Here is a 22,803-nt window from a genome sequence, read left to right on the forward strand (position 1 = left end):
ATACCCCAGGGAATGTATTCCCAGTGTCATAAATATTGTGTCTGTTACTATTCTTGAGTAAATTGTGATGAAACAGAGGAGAATATGAATCATAATCTTTCTTTGCATTATTCACAGTGAATAACACCATGTTACCATTGGGGTTGGGCAGATTTCTCCCACAGAGCTCATTCAGCACGTTCTTGAGATCAAGTGTACAAGAGATCTAAGCAAATGAGTAAAGGGAAGATGATTAAACAGAAGGATTTGTAGATACAGTACTGAATTATAATCCATTTGAATTATATATTCAAAATTTTATCATGAACTATAAATTAACTTATTATGGCCAAGTTATACATTTATGGATAGTGGAAAAGCTCCTCTTTCCAATGGCAATGTTAAATCTGGATTTAGTAATTTCCTTGCATTTCTATGATAAAAGAGGGCTAGAATTCGCATTATTCCGATAAATTCGTATTTTCGAAAACATTTTAAAACATCGGTAAACAAACGCAGTGCTGAAAATATACACTTTGACTGCTGTTTTAATAGGGTTAGGGTGTAAAGGCAATCCTACGAACCACAGTTGCCTTGAGGCTCCAAGTAATGCGCTGTTAGTCCGACACGCGCCGAATTGCAGTCCAAAAGAAAAGATGACGCTGATCCGATGTACTTTGTCAAAACAAACGGAGATTTTGGAAAGCGAATCACAACAGCCCCAATAGCTGCCTACCACTCTAAAACAAACAAAAAGGGTTTTGTAAATGAACGTAAACTGTCAATCAAGTGCGAATTAAGTGCAAATTGAGTGCGGTCAAAAACGATATGGTACCGCTCTACCTGGGCCTGCCTGAACTCTAAACTACCTGCCATGTTATAGGAGTGGTTAGGGGGAACGTGGGAAAAAAGGGGAGTTTACCAGGTAAGTCTCCATCTTGGAATTCATTATGGACATATATTAATAAACACAAAGCACAAAAACCATAATAAACTATATGTATAATGGGGCAATAAAGATACAATTTATCATCATAGGATTTGGCTCCTACATAGGGTCTTTACTCTTGGCTACATTTGAAAAAGAAACACGAACATTAATTAATACGGTCTGTATTGATCGATTTATGATGAGAACAGCAGTTCTCAATTGGGGATCCTAACAGGTTCATACAATTGGGCTCATTGGATCCGCATGAGTCTCAGCTTCCCAGTCACACCCAATCAGTGTTCATTTTGGCAGCTATTTTAATTTTAGTTTTAGTCTTAGTCATGTGTCAAATCTCCTTTTCGTTTTCATCATATTTAGTCACCTTCATTTATTTTTTGTTTAGTCAGTTTTAGTCAACTACAGGTCTGAGCATTTTAGTCTTAGTCGGTTTTAGTCTCAATTTTGTCTTTTTTGTTTAGTCTAGATTTAGTCAGGGGAATGTCTGTAAAGGGAGTCTGTAAGGGGAGTCTATAAGGGGCTACACATTGAACCCCTTTTCATTCAGATATCTTGAGGTCAGAGGTCAAATGCCCCCCTTAGTTCTTCCCTCGCCGAAATGTAGCCTTTGGAGCATTATTTAGCCCCTTTCCAGATGAGCTAGCGTGACACGGTTGGTATACCACTGGAAACGTTAGGTTGTCTAAGTTTCATGGACCTCCTCTACGTGCTACAGCCTCTGAGAGACAGTCCCCCGCAGGTCTCAGAGGGCTTAGCACACACACACACACACACACACACACACACACACACACACACACACACACACACACACACACACACACACACACACACACACACACACACACACACACACACACACACACACACACACACATACAAACACAAACACACAAACAGATACACACACACACACTCACTCGATCACTCAACGCGTGGTGTCATCATGTGACTGTGAGCGCATGCGACTGACATTTGAATAACTCCATATGAGCTCTGAGTCAATATTGGATATATCTGATTATGCCGCCCGGCTAAAAAGGTCGCTATCCAGCTCTGATGTTGGACCCGTCCATTTAGACGTCTCAGCAGATGCCGATCTCCAAGAGTTCTAGAAAACCACGGTGTCTCGTGTTCCACAGCGGGCCTGTCACCCTTAAATGGGAAACGCATCCAAGGTGACCTATTATAGGCTGCTCTCTCTCTCTCTCTCTCTCTTTCCTCTGTCTCTCTCTCTCTCTCTCTCTCTCTGTCTCTCTCTTGCATCTCTTTCCTCTCTCTCTCTGTCTCTCTCTTCTCTCTCTGTGTGTGTCTCTATCCCCTCTCTGCTCTCTCTCTTCTCTCTCTCTCTCTCTCTCTTCTGTGTGTGTGTGTGTCTCTCTCCTCTCTCTCTCCTTATTCTCTCTCTCTCTTCTCTCTCTCACTCTCTCTCTCTCTCTCTCTGTCTCGGTCTCTCTCTTCTCTCTATCTGTCTCTCGCTTCTCTCCCTCTTTTTCTCTCTCTCTTTTTCTCGCTCTCTCTCTCTCTCTCTCTCTCTCTCTCTCTCTCTCTCTCTCTCTCTCTCTCTCTCTCTCTCTCTCTCCCTCTCCCCCCCCCCCTCTCTCTCTCCCCCTCTCTCTCTCTGCAGACATCAGAAGTCAGCGGGCTATGGTGGCTCCTGTCGCTGACAGGTAATGGGACAACCAGATTAGAGAATGTCAAATTAATGCAGATGGAAGACGGTGAGAGGCACAAAGCACATGTGACTGCATGGTGTCCAACTGAGCGACATTCTGTGAAAGCATTTGAAGTCCTTGTAGTGCTGTTGTTATTCTAGTCTCAAATACTGTCTGGAAAGGGAAAAGTAAGAGACACAGACAGAAACACATTGCGTGATAATTGTTGACAGATTAAAGAAATGACGTTGTGTTCTGTGAATTTTTTTGTTTGTAAAAATCAGTTTACTGACAATAAACACACTTTATCCGCACCAATGACTTTATTAAATCATTCTGGATAATTCCTTATTCCTCATAAATAAGATGCAGACATCACGCTGTGATGAGAGGTTCCTGCTTCTTTTTTATTTGTGTGTCTGTGTTTTTGTGCGGTGTGTGTGTACATGTCTGTGTGTGTACATGTCTGTGTGTGTGTGTGTGTTTGTGCACATGTCTCTGTGTGCGTGTGTGTATTCCCCTTACCTCTACCAGAAGAAAATAATAACTCTCTAACGTTCCCTTTTTTCGTTCAATTTACAATCTGTTGAAGAAGAATATCAATTGCTACTCTGGAAAAAGCGCACAGCGCCGTGACAAATAAAAGCATAGACTTCCATGAAATATGACTGACAGCACAAGGGTGTGCAGCACAAGGGGGCCATAGGATTGTTCCTGTGCAGTGGGCGGTCGAGAGTTGATTGAAATGCAAAATGGCCACTGAGAGAAGTGAGCTGGTGTTGTTTTAAGATGCAGGAAAACTGCACGGAAGAGAGGAAGCTGAGAGAGAGAGAAGCGGGAATGTTTTTTTCTTCTTCATTTGCATGTGAGCCTCAAAGCCGTCCTCCTCAGCTGTCACACACAGCACAGGCCTGCAAGACTGGTGCTGAACAATGCCATCACAACATGATATTCTGAGATGGGAGGAGGAGAGGAACCCCTTATGTCCGTGGTTATTCAGCTTCATGGTAGAGCTGCTGTTTTGCGGCTACATGTATATAGGCTGTCAGAAAGAGCCGCGAGGGACGAAACTGAGGAGTATAAACACTGGGACACATTGTATAATAATTCAGTTCCACGTCCAGAATACGCGTTTAAACTAGGGATGGGTACCGAATCCGGTACTTTTAAGGGTACCAACACAATCACGTCAGTACTACCGAGTACCGATTCACGTGAGATCCGCCGGTGCCACATTTGGGTACTGAAAAAAAAATTAAAATGTATTATTATATATTTTTTAAGTCCGATGACGTCAACGTTTCGTTTACTGCTAAACGAAACCTATGAAGTGTGCCGCATGTTCACGTCAACGTTCACGCACACATTATACACTTACCTAGGATTTGACTTGATTCAACAACAATAGCAGTCGGGGCAATGGCAAGCCGAAAACACTCACAAGTGTTGTTACACTTTACAAAGCTAGATACAGACAACGCTTGCTGCAATATTATATATATATATTAACAAATTGTTCTAAATAAATAATAATGATAATAAATAATTAGAAGTTTGGATAATAATTTTTTACAAACAGGTCCACTGATGATGCGGTCTCCCAAGTACTGCACAGCACCCTCTCTCACCTTGACCGCCAGAATGGGGGCTATGCGAGACTGTTGTTCATTGACTACAGCTCAGCGTTCAACACCATAGTCCCCACCAGACTGGTGGACAAGCTGATCGAGCTGGGTCTGAGCTCCGCTTTGAGCGCCTGGATACTGGACTTTCTGAGCGAAAGGCCCCAGGCGGTCAGGGTGGGGGGTCAGACCTCCAACACCATCACCGTGAGCATCGGGTCCCCCCAAGGCTGTGTTCTGAGCCCCCTGCTGTACTGATTGATTGATTGATTTTTATTGTGGAGTAAAAGACAGCATCCAAGGGATAAAAACATGAGAAAGTGCAAGCACTTATTTCCATCATGGTCCCTGATTTTGGACATGGACAGACATCATAAAACATAGAGCATCATAATAAAACATACTAAAACAGAGCATCATAATAAAAACATAGAGCATCATAATAAAACATAGAGCATCATAATAAAACAAAGATAATCATAATAAAAAACAGAATAAAACATAATAGCAACCCCATACAAAAAAAGCACTTCCTACCCTCTCCTTCCTATGGCTATTCTATACTTCACTGGCTAGCCATTTCTTTGTGGCACGTCTAAAACTTCCCCCCTCTTCGATGTTTTTCAGGACTCACTATACACACACGACTGTGTGGCCAAGTTCAGCTCCAACTCCATAGTGAAGTTTGCGGACGACACAGTGGTGGTGGGGCTGATCTCGGACAACGGGAGGAGGTTGAGGTATTGGAACGCTGGTGCCAGGACAACAGCCTGCTCCTGAACATTGGTAAAACCAAGGAGCTGATCGTGGATTTTAGGAGGAGACAGCAGGAGACACACACACCACTGAGGATAAACGGGGCTACCGTGGACAGGGTGAGCAGCTTCAAGTACCTGGGGGTCCACATCTCAGAGGACCTGACATGGACAACACACATAGACTCAGTCGTAAAAAAGGCGAAGCAGCGCCTCTACCACCTGAGACAGTTAAGGAAGTTGAGAGTATCTGGGAAGATACTCCAGTCCTTCTACTCCGGAGCTGTAGAGAGCATCTTGACTGGAAACATCACTGCCTGGTATGGCAACAGCACGGCACAGGACAAGAAGGCCCTACAGAGAGTGGTGCGCTCAGCCAAGCGTACCATGGGTATTGCACTACCAACCCTGCAGATCCTATACAACAAGAGGTGCAAATCCAGAGCCTGCAGGATAATGAAAGACCCTCACCACCCCAACAACAGCCTGTTCATGCTGCTGCGGTCAGGCAAACGCCTGCGAACACCAGTAACGAGGACAGAGAGACTTCGGCTCAGCTTCTTCCCCCAGGCCATCAGAGCCTTGAACACTGAACTCTCCATGCACAAGCACACATGAGCACACACACAACACACACACTGTACACGCTCACACACTAGCAGCCACTTTAACATGAGCACACACACACACTCATGCTGCACACGCTCACACTTATGGACACTTTACAGAAGGAAAGGTCACTTTAAGAATAGTATAGTAGAACTTGAGATTGTATAATATAGCATTGTATAGCAGTGTACATAAAGTAAAGACCCAGTGCCTCATCCGTATAGCTAACAGTGTACTGCACTACCACAGGACCTAGCATGTCCTACCATGCTCTGTAAATAACTCATGTACAGATACCAATATGCCCTACTTTTTACTTGTTTATTGCACAATGCCACTTTATTGGTTGGATTCTTATTATATATTATTACTATTGTATTATGCACATCGTTGCGGGCAAGACCCTCCGCATTTCACTGTATACCTGTATGCCGTGACAAATAAAACTCTTGTATCTTGTATCTTGAGGTAGGTAGATTACATTTTTAGACACTAAAGTAGCGAAAAAAGGTTCCGTTGGGTACTGGTATCGATTCAAGTTCAAGTTTGTTTATTAAATATCACAATAAAATACACGTACTTTACGGTGAAATGCTTGGTTCTGTATGAGCCCCTGAGAGTGTGCTTCATACAGTAAAAAAAGTAAATAAGAAAGTAAGTAAAAAGTAAGTAAAAAACAAAAGTAAGTAAAGAGGAATATACAATATACATATATACAATATACAGCACAATATACAATCTAAAGTAGTAAAAATGAGTAAACAGTGAGGTACAATGTAGAAAATGTCATACAAAACTTTGAGGTAAGGTGCAATTGCAAATGAGGTATGAATGTAGTGCAAATCTCTTCTAATAGATAAATATAATGTAGTGTTAAAGTGTCTAACGGTACCGGTATCAGTTCAAATGTGAACGGTACCCAACCCTAGTTTAAACTATTTATTCTTTCACTTAATGAAACACACGTAAATACATAAACTGATACTGTTGCGCTCTTAGAATAGAATAGAAATACTTTATTCATCCCGAGGGAAATTTGGCACTACAAATCGCTCACAGTAAACAGTAAACATTTAGGTAGACAAAACCAAAAGTCACGAATAAGAATAAAAATAAGCATAAGAATCAAATAGAATAAAATACTCTTGCGGTCAACAGTACATTATACGCTCCCTGAGCTCACCCCCTGCCATATGAACACTACAATTGCCGCCAAAACCCCTGTGAACACGCCCACCACCCAGGGGTGTAAAAAGTACCCAGAAATTATACTTAAGTGAAAGTATGGGTACCGTCTCAAAATCGTACTCAAGTAAAAGTCAGAGTATCTGGCTAAAAACACACTTGAGTAAAAGTCAAAACGTTTTCACTTTTAAATGTACTTAAGTACTAAAAAGTTAAAGTAAAAACCTTTTTTCTGACGGTCTATTCTTTTGATAGCAGGTGTTTAATCAAAGATACTGTACCCGCTTTCTAGTCTTGCACAAGGACCAATCAGCATGGGTATGGGCGGGTACATTTTCCATTGATGGGGATTTGATTGGCTGTATTTAAATAAAGCGTGGCCGCAGGATTAATAATGCAAGATTTGTACTTTGTACTTCGTAGGTCTGCATTTTAAATGTAAGGAGTAAAAAGTATGTTTTTTTTCTCTGAAATGTAATTGAGTAAAAGTACAAGTATACAAACCTAATAATACTCGAGTAAAGTACAAATCCCCAAAAACAGTACTTAAGTATTGTAATGAAGTACAATTACTCAAGTACTTTACACCCCTGCCACCACCTAATGTGACAGTACAACTAATAATACAGAGAGATACTGTATGTGTTTTGTTGCATGTGACAGCAAATCGCTGTACAGTAACCGACTTTTATATTGATCCAAGTGTCTGCAGAGCAGCTGTACAATGACCGTGGTTTTAAAATGAGACTGATCGGGTCCTCTGTGATCCTACCCGTCCTCTCCATCTGACATTCCCAAGGAATAGCAGAGAGAGAGAAAGAGTGAGAGAGAGAGAGAGAGAGAGAGAGAGAGAGAGAGAGAGAGAGAGAGAGAGAGAGAGAGAGAGAGAGAGAGAGAGAGAGAGAGAGAGAGAGAGAGAGAGAGAGAGAGAGAGAGAGAGACCTGCTGCTGTGACCCATTGTCACATCCATATTTTATATTGTAACCAGTGAATCGGAACGTGCAATGTTACTCACTGTGCCTTGTATATATCTTATACACTTTAAAAATAAATACATTTTTACCTTATTTAGCACTCGCTTGTATTTAAATAGTAAAAATGTTTTGTCAAGTATTGTGTGATTTTGTGTGAAGGGCGGACTAGCAAAGTAAGATTTTCATTGTACGCAAACTGTCTGTTTAACTGTGCACATGACAATAAACAATCTTGAATCTTGAATCTTGAACAGGCAGCAGAAAATTAGATGAGAAAATGAGCAGAAAACCAGATACAGCAAATAATTAGCTCCCACGGCGATTAGACTGCAACATGGGAGATAGATTGTGTTTTGTTGTACTGATTGTATTTTGGCCAGTGGTTTCTCTTGTAAAGTGTAATTGTACATTGTATATGATGTATATTTGATATTACTAGCATCGCTCAGGGCGCTTTGTTGCCGTGTGTGTGTGTGTGTGTGTGTGTGTGTGTGTGTGTGTGTGTGTGTGTGTGTGTGTGTGTGTGTGTGTGGGCGTGCTGGTGGGCATACAATGTATCTGTGTTTTAAATGAGACGTGTATGACCACATGGATTTGACCCTGACCTTGACCTTGGCCTTGACCTTGTATGCCTTTATAGATTACTGTATTGTCCAATAACCTTAGGGGAAGAGTGGGGTAAAGATGAGCCGCTATTTACAGAAAATGAGACGGAAGTGAAACGATACTGATATTTCGGGATGTTTACTACAAATCTAAATGTTGAAGAATGTATCTGCACAAAGGGGTTATGCAAATATAACTTCTTAAAAAAAACGAAAACATTTGATTCCTCTATCAAATAGAATTGAACAGAACATAAAAAAAAATTCTAAACCAGACACAGATGTTTTTTATTTTCATGAAGTTTACTTGTAATAATGTGTTAAAATGCCAATTCACTGCACTTCTTTGGTTCTCTCCCAATTGAATGAGTGGGATGTATAACATTACTTATCATCCAACAGCACTCTCTCAGCATTTCTCTCTACTCTCTCTCTCTCTTTCTACTCTCTCTCTTTCTCTCTCTCTTTCTCTCTACTCTCTCCCTACTCGCTCTATTGCTCTCTCTTTCTTTCTCTCTCACAACCAGATTAGAGAATGTCAAATTAAAGAGGCCATATTATGCTTTTTATATTCCCCCCTTACCTTTAGTGTTTTATATAGTTAGAACTGCAAGTAGAACTGAACTGTAGAACATCTGCCGAGTTAAAAGGGAGCGATTCTCTCAGACAGGAATAACTCTTCCTGAACTGCTTAAAATGCCTAGTTTGTAGTCCAGCCTATCTTGCTAGAATGCCTTGTTTTTTTAGTCCAGCCTTTTCTTCCGTTACATAATCAATGTCACTATGTAAGTTACACAATAGTTCACTCAATTACAATTACAATTAAAATTATAATTACAATTTAGTCATTAGCTGACGCTTTTTATCCAAAGCGACTTACAGATTGTGAACAACAAGTCAGCAGGAGGGGCACCTCTCCGGCAGCTAAGGGTCTGCCCTTGCATGAAATTAAATAATGTTACGGTATAGCCATCAATATATTATGCCAAATTATTAGGGCCTATTACAAAAACAATTAAAAAGAAATAACTGTATTGATCGACTGCACCTTCCGAGTCCAAATGCCGTCAATGCTCGAGTCCAAGTACAAGTCCGAGTCATCGGTGCTCAAGTCCAAGTCGAGTCACAAGTCCTGAAAATCAGGACTGGAGTCTGACTCGAGTACTACAACACTGTAGGGCTGACCCCGATCGACTATCTGCAAATTTCAGCCAATCAAAGTCGACAATACAAATCCTTAGTCGGGGACAGGCCTACAACACTGATAGTAGTATAGACATATTAGCAAGATAGGTAGTAGTATAAGAAGAGTAGCATAGTTAGGGTACATAATAGTAAAAAGCGATTGAAGGGGGGCTCCAGTAGCTCACCGCATATCTCGGCATTGATTGAAAATGTTATTAACAGATTGCAGAATGGGTACAATACAGTACAGCTCAATACACACAATTGTTAAGGGGATGCAGACCAGAGAAAGACTTTCATCTTGTTTACATCAGGGTCCCCCATTTTCAATGCATCATAACATATATGACATACATGACATACAGATAGACAGCACTGCTACATCTATACATTTATGACATACCAGATTTACAAATACAGTACTGTTTGTGATACAAGAGTCTAAAAAAGAGAGTATATACATTTGACGAAGAAACTGTACATTGGAGGAGGTTGGTAGGTAGGAGATTGGTAGGTGGGGTGGAGGGGGGGTATTTCGTATAACATGTGTCATGTATGTCTGTAAACTTGTGCATAACGGAGTGTGGCTCTATAGCAGAGTAATTTTATATGAAGTTTGTAGTTAGATGGCGTGCTTTGTAGCAACCTCCCTCTGCAAAAGGACACTGTCGCACAAAGCAATTACACTGGATGCCCCGGACACAATGGAAGTATGGATATATTCGTAACGAATAATTTAAAAAAGATACAGTTAACTGGATTAGTTGTTTACACAATGTTGGATTATGTAATTGGTTTGTCATGACCCATTGTCAAAACAATAATACATTGCAGGATTTATATGAAGTTTGTTGTTAGATGGCATGCTTTGAAGCACCGCACCTCCCTCTGCTTCAAGACATTTCGAAATTTCTTTTTTTTACCTACTTTTTCTGCGGATGGTTTTGTGAATAAATCTCCATTATGCTTCAATTACTGTGTGTTTATTCTATAGCAATAAGGTTGGGTTAATTCGGCCATTGTATAAAATATATTACACCACTTGTAGTCGTGTGTTATAGGAATTAGATCATGCCTAGGGGGGTCTAACGACCCTCCGCTGCACGTCGGGTCTAACAACCACCCCTAGGCATGATCTAATTCCTATAACACACGACTACACGCACAATTGGAGGGGGGCTTCCCACTCTCCAGAACATTTACAACAAGCGGTGCATGGATAAGGCTAAGAGAATTATCAAGGACTCCAGCCACCCAAACAACTGCCTCTTTGAACTGCTGCGGTCAGGCAAGCGATACCGGAGTCTCATGACAAGCACAGAAAGACTCAGAAGAAGCTTCTATCCCCAGGCCATCAGGTTGCTCAACGAACAATAACACTATGCAACAACCATCAAATGCACTCACAACACACACATCCACACGCACACACTCACTTTAAACAAACAACACACTGCAGCACCCACTCTCCACACTTTAGAACACCTAAACACACTTTATATTTATTGGTAAAGGATTTGCACTACAACCCATACCTCAGTACACCTTACTGTAAATTGTACCTAAATTGTATCTCATCCCATTTCTGCTCTGCACTATATAGTATATTGTATATTAATATATTGTATAGTATATTGTATATTGTATGGTAACTCAGTTACTTCTATTCTGCATTGAACATTGTACATATGTATACTGAACACTGTGTCTACGTACGTGACTTCTATTTTTTACTTCTATTCTTACATGCTATACTATTTTATTTCATACTTATCTTTTGTCTAGCACAGTCTCTGGAGCGTAACAGAAAGAAGCATTTTGTATAAAAGTATTCTGTACTTCTGTATGACAACTATTAAAGAAACTTGAAGAAACTTGAAACTTGATGTAATGCTTAAATAATTCATCCATCCAGCCTGATGTTATCATTGGGAATGGGTCTGAGATCGCAAACGTCCAAACCGCCACCTAATGCCTTGCGGCCGCTATTGCACTCCATTTGAAACGATGTGGCTTGTTGTAGGACTGGGCGATATGGCCTAAAACTAAAATCTCTGATAAAAAGAAATTATATACATTTTTTTCTCTTGAAAACTAGAAATGCCAAGGAAATCATTCAAATAACCTTTGTTTTTATTTGAGACAAAAAAATTATTAATAAAGTGCAAATCTAACTTTCACCAAACATCACGTTTTGTAAAATAAAATGTGACGTTTAAAAAAAAAATTAAGATTTTGAATTTTTTGAAAATCGATTTAAATTTTTCAAAGTCGTCCTAAATCATTCATTCGAATTAATCGATGAAATCGATTAATCGCCCAGCCCTAGCTTGTTGTCTGGGCCGAGCTGTGGCATGCGAGCGGGGTCTAAATACTCCGGCAAGACAATCGCTTATAACACATGCATCGACGAGGGTCGGGCCCCCCCGGTTTGTGTTCTTTAGTGGATTACGTTGGAAACACGATCGCAATCAGTATTTGGAATGGCGATCAGATCATTGGATTATTCTTTTTGCAGTACATCATAGACAAGGTAAGGACTATATGTTATCAATCTTGCGTTGATCCGATAATTCTTTCCCCACGATCGGAGCGTGTGTCTGTAATGTACTGTGTAGCGTATTCCGTTGGTGGCGATCGAAGCATAGAAAAACGATCTCCCCCCCACCCTTTCATGCATGCATGATGAAACATAATATCGATAATCTAGTGTTGATTTCAGGTTGATTATTGATCCAGGCTAGAAATGGCATGATTTATAATGAAATGCAGTAAAATGCTTGTAAGGGTTTGATGTGAGGGTAGGTGAGGAGAACCCATATGCTGAACACGATAACAGAGAGAGGAGGCAGAGACGACGGAATGAAAATGAACGGGTTTTTACTTAGCAGTAGCAACAATGATACACGTTAGAACGGTACAAACAAAAGCGAACTGCAAAACCCGGAAATCACACCTCAGCAGTCCTGGAAAAATGTGGACTAGGAATAAGGAACGGACTCACTGGGAAATACAGGAAAACCTTACAAAGGTGAACAGAGTATGTGACCGAACACAAGGGTAAAAAACAAAACAATGGCAATGGCGCAACAAGGAAGTGAGAAACGGGCAGGTATAAGTACTACCCATGATTGCTAAGGAGCGCCAGCTGGTTTAAGACCAGGCATGAACAAGACTGATGAACACATAGTAATTGTAAAGAGAAATCTCACACTATAAACATAAGCATATGTAAAGGGATACCTTCAAACTAGAAAGAATAAACCATACTGGAAAACATATATGTAAGAGAATGACCCTTAATAGAAACATATCTGTAAAGAGATAAACCTTACTGGAAACATATATGTAAAGAGAATAAACCTTACTGGAAACATATATGTAGAGAGATTAAACCTTACTGGAAACATATGTAAAGAGATTTTAAACCTTTAAAGGAAACATATGTACAGAGATTAACCCTTACTGGAAACATATGTAAAGAGATTAACCCTTAATGGAAACATATGTAAAGAGACTAAACCTTACTGGAAACATATGTAAAGAGATTAAACCTTAATGGAAACATATGTAAAGAGATTAAACCTTACTGGAAACATATGGAAAGAGATTAAACCTGACTGGAAACATATGTAAAGAGATTAAACCCTAATGGAAACATATGTAAAGAAATGAACCCTTAATGGAAACATATGTAAAGAGATTAAACCTTTAAACACAACCCAGACCGGGGAAAGACAAAGACAACATGAACAGAGGCAGCATAGCATTAATAATAGCATTAATCATAACCAGCAAACCTAGGCCTAAATGCCTGAGAGGGTTCAGTAACTGGAGTTGCTGCCGTTGGCCACCAGAGGGCGGCAGAAAACCACTGTTCACATTGTTCAGGAAGGAACTCCGGCTGGGACCATGACAACGCTGGCTGGCGGCGTTTCCTGGGATTACACAGAATCACTCTAAAACTATACTCATATTCACCACGGTATAAAACGGAAATGTATGGATGAAGAAATTATCTGTTTCTTGCATCTTGACCAGAAGAAACTCAATGACAATCGACTATGTTATTAGATCCATAGCTATAATATTTAATATAGTTTTAGCACTGCAAACACCGGCATTTATCCCCATTGAACAAAGCGCTGGCACACAATGACCATACGCCCACAGCGACCTCTGGCGCTGAACCTGTTCTGTGTCATACTAGCTCCCGCTCAGCGTCATATTGCATATATCGCGCTTCAGCGTATATACACTGAATCAATTTCAAAATGTACCTTTAAATGCCAGCATTCATCTGGCCACACCCCCATCCGCTTACCTACATAAGCAGGGGTGGTGCCACACACTCATCTCCTTCTCAAATTTCATCACAAGCAACGTGCTGCTCATATGCCCACTTGACGTGGAGAAAAATATTTACTCTGAGGAAAGGAAGAACAAGGAGATACGTTGACATCATATCTTTATTTTCTCTCTCACTATTTTCGAGAAAATACGGCGATATTGACTTCGTCACTGGAGTGTCTGGAAGATGGTGATCATTCTAAAATCCTCCACCGGTTTTCGTATTGGGAGCACGCCGCTGCATGCCTCTCAACTGCAGTTCCTTGCTGTGGCTGGTTGCGGTAAAACCTTTCAGGACACAGCTGAACTGTAGGACGCGCCGCTGTTGTGAGAAGCGGTGGGTTCCAGGTTGGTGAGTAATGTTTTGCTTGCGGCTCCACTTGTCTGTTAGTGCTATGGGGGCTGGCTGACAATGTTTACGAACACCGGCCCCAGATTAAGGTCTTTTGTTCAGCCTCTTAGGCAACAGCGGAAGACCACAGCGGAAGACCTTGGTCTGAAGCCCATTATAGTTAACTAGTGGGCCACGACCATTAACACTGGTGATCCCTGTGTTTTCTGGACGAGTGGATGTTTTCTCTGTCACCGTGTAGGCCCCGTCTTTCATATCCAAATGAGAGTATTCCCTCACGAGGAAATATGGGCATGGATGTTCGTTAGCGGAAGATCTGTGTTCAAGTCAGCTACAGGCCAGTTGGGTATTGTGCTGGCTCTGTCGGGTGTTGGTAAAATCACCGTTGTAAAACTGTGTTAACATCTTGTTTCTCTTTTCTCTTAAAAAGTGAGGAGGGTTTCAGAACGGCGGCCTGTCTGAGTGATTGTTATATCATTGTGTACAAGTTCAGGTGATAGCTGCTTAGCTTACGTGCTAGTGGTGGCCTACTGTTAGCCAGTCAGCTGTTAGCTGCGGCGCTAGCCTGCTGTGATCACTAGGCTAGGAAACGTTAGCTTGCGTGCTAGTCGTGGCCTACCTAGGCTAGGCTAGGAAACGTTAGCTTGCTGCTATCGGCCGAGGCCCAGCGCGGGGTGGCTCCGGCCCCTCGCGCGCCGCCGCGGTTCCAGACTCCCCTCTCCTTCACGGGGAGAGGCGGGGGGGATTTGAAGTCTCCCCTCTGGTCGCGTGCGCCGTTCGCTCGGCGTCTCGCGGGCAGGGGCGGTAGCGCCCGACGGTTAGAGCGGCCGTTGAACTGTTGAACGTGCTTTGATTATAACATGTTTTAAACACTCTTGACTACGACGTCATCTTTGACAGAGGATGTTCGTCGACCCTGCCCTGAGCCAGGACGGCAAGGACTGCGTCAACAAGGGGGACCGTAGCGACGGGATGGAGCGGCGATGCTGCCCAGGTCGACAACACGGCTGTGTTTACTACGGTGCCTTGTTAGAGACTGCACTTCGCTTGATCTGTGCTCCGGGTAGGCAAGGTCTGGACCAGACCTTGAACACTTCTTTTTGCTTTCCCTTCTAAATGTTTTGTAAATAACGATGTTTTCCAAAACGTGTGCTGCTGCACTACATTTAGGATACGATGCGAGTTATGTGTGAATTGTCTTGTCACTGGTATTAGCTTCTCCATGCAAATAGGGTTGTTTATTACAGATGTGAAAATGATCTGGTTTGTTGTGTTGAGAAACATCATGTGTGTTCTTGTACCGAGCACTCTCAACTAAGGGGGTTAAACTAACCTATAAAGCTATGCTTAGTGACATATGAGTAAAGAATGATTCTTCTCTCAGCCTGTAATGACAATGAACAGTGTGTTCACATATTAACAGGTTTACCTGTTCAACTGGCCGTATTAAGGGTAAAGTAGGAGGGTTGTGTTTTTCCCCCCGGTTCCCTGGGGACTTCTTCATCTTCCTCTCAGTCATGTTGTTACTCTACATTGTGTCACTGTGTGGTAGGGATACGATGTAACCCTTAGCTTGATTGCTGAGGTTGTGCTAAAACTGCTTGAGAAACTTTATTTTCCTAAAAGAAAAGATTGTTTGGTCGCTTTTCGTGTGTGCTTAGCAAGGCCTGTGGCCGATACTAATGGAGAATTATGTATTCTCTCATTATGAAAAACGGCGTTCCTCTGTTGAGTGTTTTTGCCATTTTTTGTAGGTGATGATGGGTTGTGTGTGTCATGTGACCTACAACTGGGTTGGGCTGGCCACAGAAGCACATGTGTAAGTTTGGTACCGGGGCTCTTGGAGAGCCCTCTCTGTTCTGTGTTTTTTCCTTAGTAAAAATCAGATAGCAGGTTAGCACATGCGCTGTGTGAAGCTGTTAGACGCTTCATGGAGCTGAATATGACTGTGTCATACTCTCTTTTTGTCATTACATCGTATCATGGGTGTGGGGTCGTAAAGGGGTGAACTGGTAACCTTTCCTCCCCCTTGTTTCTGTTGGTCAGGGGTAAACCCACCTGTCCTTCAAGGTTCCTGTCACGTTGCGGTTCGGCACGTTACAGGGTGAGGGGGGGAGTTTCCTGGTCCCACGCCCTGGAATATTGGGCGTGTGCACCGCAGAAATTCCCCCGCCATAGAGTACGTCACTGTGCGCGTCTCTGTTGGTAGGACTTCCGTGTGCTGTTCAGGTCCATATGATGGATCTGTTTAAAACGGGGGGTGGTCAGGGCTCCTCCTCACGAAGCTCCTATTCGGGCCTTCTGTGAGTTGGGACTCTCCTTCCATGTGAGGGAGACTCCTCAGAGTACAGAGCCTCCTCCTCAGATTGATAAGGTGAGTGGAACCTCAAGAAGGAGTCCTACTCTATTGTGTGTGTATTCGATTCAATTCGATTATTGAGTGTGTATGGGTTCAGTGCCTCCTCCCCGGAGAGCCCTAAAACCAAACTTTTACATGGCTCAAGGTGCAATATATTCTTTTCAATCTGTACAGCTCGCATGGGAAGTCTCTCTGGGGATTTCCGTATCCTCTCTATGGGAGGGTGGTGGAATGTAAAAATGTAAAAAAAATGTACCCCCGGCCGTGTAGACTGGGATACATACTGTTGGTGCTTCCTTCTTTTCTTTTAAAAAGAGTTGGAGTTAGGAAGTGTCACACCCCTCTTGTCGTTCCCCTGGGTGCCTTGGGGATTCAATGACAGGTCTAAATAGCCTGTTCGTTGATGTGGTTGTGTCCCGACGCACGCATAGTGCTAGCTCGGGGTGTTCTGTAATCAGGCGACTGACTGGCACGCCTTGGTTGCTTGGGGTTAAAACGGCGTTTTTATAAAGCAACTGGGATGGAGGTTTTTCCTCTTCCGACGACCTGTTTTGGTTGTCGACGGATTCTCGTTCATATCTGGGGGATGATGACGGAATGGATCTGAACATATGTAGAGGGGTCTCACGCCCTGGGGGTGGGCCACCGGGCGCGGTTCGCCCCGAACGTCTGGGTGGCGCCTTCTTTTCATGTTTAAGATCAACACGCATATCTGTCCCTTCTCCTGGAGTAGGCATGTCGGCGTGGTTAGGGCACGGGACTGGTTCTGGTCATGCTGGTCCGGATCAGTTGAACCCGTTGTCCGCCGGGGATGCAGATCTGCTGTTCTGGTACCCTGAGGGACTTGGGATTTTTTCAGGGGGAAAAGTGCCAGGTCGGTCCGGGTGTCACAGGGTTAAGCGCTATGGAGACCCTGGTTGGGTACATTTTTTACTCAGCACTGTCGTAATGGCTTACGGCCATGCCAACCTGTACACGCTCGATCTCGTCAGATCTCGGCCGCTACACAGGTTGGTCCTGGTTAGTACTTGGTTGGGAGACCGCCTGGGAATACCAAGTACGGTGTGCTTGGGGCTGGTTCTCCATTCTTTTTCGCTCCTCTCTCACGCATGGCGAAGAGGGGCCTGTTGGGGTGGTCTTTGACCTCCTCTGGTGACCCTGTGCTTCCCGTATCGCCGGGCCCGGTCCGAAGTCATGTTTCGTCGACCCGTAGGCCTGGGTTAACCCTTTTTTTTTGAAAACTGAAACACTTTTACTGCGGTATAGCCGGTGTATACCCGCAGGTGTGTTTTGGAGTTTTTTTCTTGAGGGGTTATAGGAACAACCACCGCATTGGGTAACACCAAGGTGGTTGATTCCCTGGTGTGTTGGAGCAGTGTCAACTCCCGGGTTCACCGGTTGAGGGTGCCCCTGCACGTTCATGACGTCTGCCAATCGTGTCAGCCTTCTCTGCCTCAACCCCTCTGGGTGGTTTTTTTTTAAATGGAGGCTTGGTCATGCAACAACGCCAGCATACGCCCCTTCCGCCGGGGCGGCTGTGTTCAGCTGTCCCCTCTGGCGCCTGTCTCGTCCGCAGTCTCCAGGCTAGGGTTAACAGCCTGTTGCCTGGTTTTTCCCTGGTGCGCTGCCTGCTTCCGTTGGTTAACCTTTTTTGTGTGCTTAAGGCCATGCTGACTGCCTGTTCTGCAGGGTCAGTGTGCCAGGCGGTGTACTATTGGGGGGACAGGGCCCGCTCGGCTGAGGGGCCTTTGTCCGAATACGCTGGCGATGTGGGGGGCGGGGTCACTAAGTGCCCACCTGGTGGGGTCTTGATGCTGGCATCGTGGACTTCTCCGGGCCCCCGTTCCAGGGGGTCCAGTCCCTTTGGTGGGTCTGGGTCTTCCTTCGCGCTCCGCTGCTACGGCCTTGCCACGGGGTTGGGTTTGCCCTTGACCCTGTGATTCTGGGGGCAGTAACGAGGTTGTTCCCTCCGTTCGTTCCCGGGTGGCATGCGGGTTGTGCGTGTGTGTAGTCGTGGGGTCAAGCCACGGTCTGCTCACCCTGTGCGTTGAGTTGCTTGAGTGCCTCTTCGCACGGTCGGGTCCGTCGCCCTCCCGTGAAGCCCCCAATAGGGGGGGTGCCCTCCATTAGGGGGGGTCGGGGGGGCTCGGTCCTCCCTGATCTGATGGTTGTGGGGGGCCTCAGCGGGGTACATTTGTCGAGCTTCTAGCTCCCGCTCAGCTCCTGCTATGCAATATGACGCTGAGCGGGAGCTAGTATGACACAGAACGTTAGGTTATGTATATAACCAAGTTCTGTTAATACTAGTGACGCTCAGCGTCTAGACGCCGCTGCGGCCCTTGATTTTTCATTGTGGTGAAATTTGTTGGGAAGGAGATGAGTGTGTGGCACCACCCCTGCTTATGTAGGTAAGCGGATGGGGGTGTGGCCAGATGAATGCTGGCATTTAAAGGTACATTTTTAAATGTATTCAGTGTATATACGCTGAAGCGAGATATATGCAATATGACGCTGAGCGTCACTAGTATTAACAGAACTTTAATAGGAGCAATTTAAATAATGTTGTTTTTGTTTTTTAAGTAACTAAAAAGTTACCTTTCACAGTAACGCATTACTTTTTAAATGAAGTAACCAGTAATGGTAACTAGTTACTATTTTTCAGTAACTAGCACAAAACTGCTCGTCACACGAAATATCAATGAGCGCCTCCTGCTCAGACTGTGGCTGACAGCCTGTTGCATCATGCGTAATGAATGGATCTTGGATCCAGTCCAATTTTTTATTGTTCCGAAATTGTTCAATGAGCCCTTCTATGTGGCTACAGATGATGGGCTTCAACAAAACGTTGGCAACATTCTGTTCCTCCAAAAAGCCATCAAGCAGAGTAAATACCCCAAAATATCTGCTGATCATCCTGGAGTACCACAAACGGAGTTTCTTAATCCAGCTCTCCATTTGAGCTGTGAGTCCAAACAGGTCAGTGTCCCAACCTTGTAGTCCCAGATTCAACGCATTGAGTCAATCAAAGATGAATAATAATAATAATAATAATAATAATAATAATAATAATAATAATAATAATAATAATAATAATAATAATAATAATAATAATAAACAAATTTGGAACACACGGCCAACCGGCACCGCTTCTGACAACAAAACATATCCATTGCGAGTGTCCAGGTTACAATACCAGTCCTAAATGAATTAAATCAGCTTTTTTTTGTATGTGTTGTGGCTTCCACCTCGTCACCTCCCGTGGAGACTAATCAAGCGCAATGCGGAGCAGCTGGACGCGTCCTGAGACAGAGACACCTGCTGCATAAACCTGACAACTCATCTCTCAGTGCTTGATCGTACTGACCATTGTGGTTAGTGTAACAAAACGTATCTTCAAGTCTTAGCATATGTTTATTTCGTGTTTGATTATTTTCCGCTTTCCGTTGTTTGCCCGTGTTTCGTTCTTGGACTAACGCTCGTTGTCTTCTCCTCTCTCCCCATCAAGGAACAGTATCTGACTCCACCCCTGAATTCCCTGCGCCGCTCCCCGTTCATACTCGCTCCCCTGGACTGGTTAGTACACGCTAGGGCTTATCCCTATTAGTCGATTAGTCGACTAATCGGTCGAAAGGAGCGATAGTCGACTGGCCAACCTCTTAGTCGAATATAAAAAAAATGTAATAAAAAAAATATTTACATTTTTTTAATCATTCTTTCCAAAAGAAAAGAGGCCTAGAAGCGTGGCTAACGCTAATGGCACGCATACCAGAGGCTAACTGCCTATGAAAACAGGCACAGAGGCACTGAAAGAGCATTTCACCCATCTAATGAACACACTAGACTAGACAAATATCAAGATGTATCCATCAGTGGACCAATTGCATGCTTTTGCAGAGGATAAGAAGCCTTCAGTCGACTCCTTCAGACATTAAGCACCCCCACAGCCCAAATGGAATGATACATTATTATTATAATTTTTTTGTATTATACTTTCTTTATTTAGATTTTTTGACCAATAGTCGACTAACGGAAAATTTTGGCCAATCATAGTCGACCATCCAAATCCTTAGTCGGGGACAGCCCTAGTACACGCACATGAAAACAACAGTCTATCACATTTACATTCAACACCCCATGAGTTTTTGCATGCTAGACACACGCACTCATACACATACAGTACTATAATTGAAACGCAGACATCTCATTCACATGGGCCGTGGGTATACACACACTTCCCCCACTTAGGCCCTGTTATGCCCCTTTTCCACTGCATGGTACCTACTCGACTCTACTCTACTCAGCCTTTTCGGTTTTCCATTGCCAAAATACCTGGTACCAGGTACTTTTTTGGGTACTTTTTTTAGTCCCTGCTCTGTCGAGGTTCCAAGCGGGTAGAAGTGGTACCAGAAAGTGACGTGAAACACTGCAGACCACTGATTGGTCAGAAGAGAGAAGCGTCACACGTTGGAGCGTCTGCACAAAAACAGAAAGCCGCCATCTTTAATGCCTCGCGTAGGATCTCATTATGTTTGCAGCAGGAACAAGTGCAATAAACAAAAAAGGATACATTCACTGTGTATTCTGCCTCATTTATTGATGAAACAAAACCAACATCAACACAATTTACCACCAAGCGGAGAGTTTACTCTCACAAAAAGATCGCTGATTTGTTAGCTTATGTGATTGCGTTTTACCGTTAGCATTTGGCTAGCGTACATAGCGTGATCAATATAACCCGCTATTGGTTGTTTGTACTAGTAACGTTAATGCTAGTAGAATAGACACAACGTGAGGTAATCATCATCATCCATTTAAAACCGGTTATTACCTAATGCTAACGTTAACGTTAGTAGAATAGACACGAGAGGTAGCGTTAACATTAGCAGATTAGACACGAGAGGTAGCGTTAACGTTAGCAGAATAGACACAAGAGGTAGCGCTAACGTTAGCAGAATAGACACGAGAGGTAGCGTTAACGTTAGTGGAATAGACACACAGAGAGTCTGGTTAATGTTGTTATTGATTGAAAACTGTGTTTTACTCTGGCTTGCTCCAAGCCCCCACGGACATAGCTATGCTCAAGTTTCAAGTTTCAAGTTTCTTTAATAGTTGTCATACAGAAGTACAGAATACTTTCATACAAAATGCTTCTTACTGTTACACTCCAGAGACTGTGCTAGACAAGATAGTATCAAATAACATAGTATAGCATGTAATTTAGAAGTAGAAAATGAGGTCACAGTGTTTAGTATAGACATATGTACAATGTTCGATGCAGAATAGACGTAACTGAGTTACCATATAATATACAATACTATGCAGTGTACTAATGTACAGTACTATATAGTGCAAAGCAGAAATGGGATGAGGTACAATTTAGGTACAATTTACAGTAAGGTGTACGAGTTGTAGTGCAATCCTTCATCAATAAATATAAAGTGTGGGGAGTGGGTGCTACAGTGTGTTTGTTTAAAGTGAGTGTGTGCTATAAAGTGTGTGGAGTGGGTGCTACAGTGTGTTTGTTTAAAGTGGGTGTGTGCGTGTGGATGTGTGTGCTATGTGCGTTTGATGGTTGTTGTTGTGTAGTGTTCATTGTTCGTTTAGCAGCCTGATGGCCTGGGGATAGAAGCTTCTTCTGAGTCTTTCTGTGCTCGCCTTGAGACTCCGGTATCGCTTGCCTGACCGCAGCAGTTCAAAGAGGCAGTTGTTCGGGTGACTGGAGTCCTTAATGATTCTCTTAGCCTTGCCCCTGCAACGCTTGTTGTAAATGTTCTGGAGGGTGGGGAGCCCCCCTCCAATTGTGCGTTCGGCTGAACGTGTCACTCTTTGTAGTCTGCTTCGGTCTTGTGCAGTGCTATTCCCAAACCAGGAGGTGATGTTGCCAGTCAGGATGCTCTCTATTGTACATGAGTAGAAGTTCTTAAGGATCTTCTGACTGACTTGGAACTTCCTTAGGCGCCTGAGGAAGTAGAGGCGTTGTCGTGCCTTCTTCACAACACTGTCAATGTGTGTGGTCCATGTCAAGTCCTCGGATATGTGGGCTCCGAGGTACTTAAAGCTGTTGACTCTCTCAACCGGTGCCCCGTCGATGCTGAGGGGGCTGTAGTCCTTGACCCCCGACCTCCTGAAGTCCACAATCATCTCCTTTGTTTTGCTGACGTTCAGGGAGAGGCTGTTTTCCTGGCACCATCCCGCCAGGACCTTGACCTCTTCCAGGTAGGCC

The 22,803-nt window shown here is 43.4% G+C and overlaps 1 protein-coding gene across 1 annotated transcript in view; it reads right to left on the reverse strand.

Annotated features, from left to right (window-relative positions):
- LOC311243552 (chemokine-like protein TAFA-1) overlaps positions 1 to 22,803 on the reverse strand; it is a gene marked incomplete at both ends in the record, with an annotated part of 108,962 nt that overhangs the window by 45,919 nt on the left and 40,240 nt on the right. The gene's annotated exons all lie outside the window — the stretch shown is intronic.

Source organism: Notolepis coatsorum (assembly GCF_963971535.1).
Source record: "Notolepis coatsorum genome assembly, chromosome: 17".
NCBI lineage: Eukaryota > Metazoa > Chordata > Actinopteri > Aulopiformes > Paralepididae > Notolepis > Notolepis coatsorum.